Genomic DNA, 2,500 nt, shown 5'->3' with positions numbered 1-2,500 from the left:
CTCACGTACCTGGCTAAGTGACTCTTGAAAGCACGTAGCTTGATTAGAGGCAATACTCAGACCTTGGTCTTTGTTGGTTTTTAGTCTTGTCTTACAAAACCATTACTCACGCAAAAACAACGTAAACATATTTCTTCTTATTAGTTTTAGAGTTAGACATTTTAGTTCCATGGAGCTTTTCATCTAGTGGTGAGTAGCCTACATATTTGGTAAGTTGTGGAATGACCTTACTTATCCTGTGGTTGAATTTTTTTTTTCTTATTAAGAACATTTACAATAGGATCAATACAATGGTTTCATATACCTTCATATATACAATATACACAATAGCAAATTACATCCCTTACAAATGACGAAGTACGTAAGCCTTATATCCTACAGAGTTGAATTGGTAGAACTTCAAAAGTTCAAACTTGCAACAAATGTTTTTATGTTGAACACGCTGACATATCTCTTTTTATATATGAAAGATCTGTTTTAATGTTGTTACTGTTCATAAAATATTTTATTTCAATTTTTCATTACTTCTCATATAGTTTATTTATTTCATTATTCCCTTTCCTCGCTGAGTTAATTTTCCCTGCTTAGGCCCTTGTGCTTATTGCATCACACTTTTCTAACTGGGGTTGTAGCTTATATCTAGTAATAATAATAATAATAATAATAATAATAATAATAATAATAATAATAATAATAATAATAATATTAATAACAACCATGTTGGTAGTTATAGGCACAGGCTCTTGCAATTCTCCAGAACTTAGGCTCTTGCAATTCTCCAGAACACAGGCTCTTGCAATTCTACAGAGCACAGGCTCTTGTAATTCTATAGAGCACAGACTCTTGCAATTCTTCAGAGGACGGATTATTGCAATTCTGCAGAGCACAGGCCCTTGCAATTCTACAGAGCACAGGCTCTTGCAATTTTGCAGTTCGTTGGTGTTGAGATGATTTTAATTTGAACATGAAGTAGTTCACATTATAGGTCTCCAATTAAGGGGTCAAAGCCCAGGCTCTTATAATCCTCTCATTAAAGAAGCAAGGATTCTTTTGTTAACGTCCAAGGTATCTAAACCTGTATTGTGTGTGCGCGCGCATGTGTGTGTGTGTATGTGAACCACATTCTCAAATTCTATTATGAATTCTAGATCCTGAAGATCTGGATCTTCCTCTATTCATTTTGAATATATAGATATGCATCAAAATCCATCAAAATATTAAATACGCAGCGTAGACAAAATATAAATAAGTAAATACACAAATCAACAAATAAAGTCTGATAGTCTAGACCTCCTATCAAAGTTATTGGCCCCTAAAGCAATAAGGTTTAAAATGAGACCCTTAGACATGTTCACATAGCCATTATCTGTGATAACCTTGTATACTTTATCCAAATACATAAAGAAGAATAGCAAAACAACCTTAAATTATAGGATGCTTTTAGTCTATAATCGAATAACCAAGCATTCGGGCTCTTGAGTAACACATCTTCTGGCTGAGATTAACAAAAAGTGGATGAGCAGAATATAAGTTTCCTTGAACTTGAGGCCGTGAATATCAAGTGTTGCCATGTTTAGTAATAATGATAATAATGGTAATAGTAATAATATTATTAACAACAGCAACAACCATGATATTGATAATGGTAATACAAATTATAATTGAAGTATTAATAACAACAGCAACAATTACAACAATAACAATTATAATAATAATGGTATACAAAGGTCAACCATTTTATGACAAATAGGCAGTAGGTTGGCCAAGGCACTAGCCACCCGTTGAGATACTACCGCTAGAGAGTTATGGGGTCATTTGACTGCCCAGACAGTACTCTATTGGATCCTTCTCTCTGGTTACGATTCATTTTCCCTTTGCCTACACATACACTGAATAGTCTGGCGTATTCTTTACATATTCTCCTCTTTCATCATACACCTGGCAACACGGAGATTACCAAACAATTCTTCTTGTCTCAAGGGGTTAACTACTGCACTGTAATTGTTCAGTGGCCACTTTCCTCTTGGTAAGGGTAGAAGAGACTCTTTAGCTATGGTAAGCAGCTTTTCTAGAAGGACACTCAGAAATCAAACCATTGTTCTCTAGTCTTAGGTAGTGCCGTAACCTCTGTACCATGGTCTTCCATTGTCTTGGGTTAGAGTTGTCTTGCTTGAGGGTACACCCGGGCACACTATTCTATCTTATTTCTCTTCCTCTTGTTGTGTTAAAGCTTTTATAGTTTTTATAGGAAATATTTTTCTTAATGTTGTTACTGTTCTTAAAATATTTGATATTTTTCCTTGTTTTCTTTCCTCACTGGGCTATTTTCCATGTTGGAGCCCCTGGGCTTATAGCATCCTGCTTTCTCAACTAGGGTTGTAGCTTAGCAAGTAATAATAATAATAATAATAATAATAATAATAATAATAATAATATAATGAATACTGAACTAAAAGCTTCTTAATATAATAAGATAATAGTTTACAATTTCTATGAAGAA

This window comes from Palaemon carinicauda, chromosome 11 (assembly GCF_036898095.1).
Source record: "Palaemon carinicauda isolate YSFRI2023 chromosome 11, ASM3689809v2, whole genome shotgun sequence".
Taxonomy (NCBI): domain Eukaryota; kingdom Metazoa; phylum Arthropoda; class Malacostraca; order Decapoda; family Palaemonidae; genus Palaemon; species Palaemon carinicauda.
Note: the sequence above shows the minus strand (reverse complement) of the source record.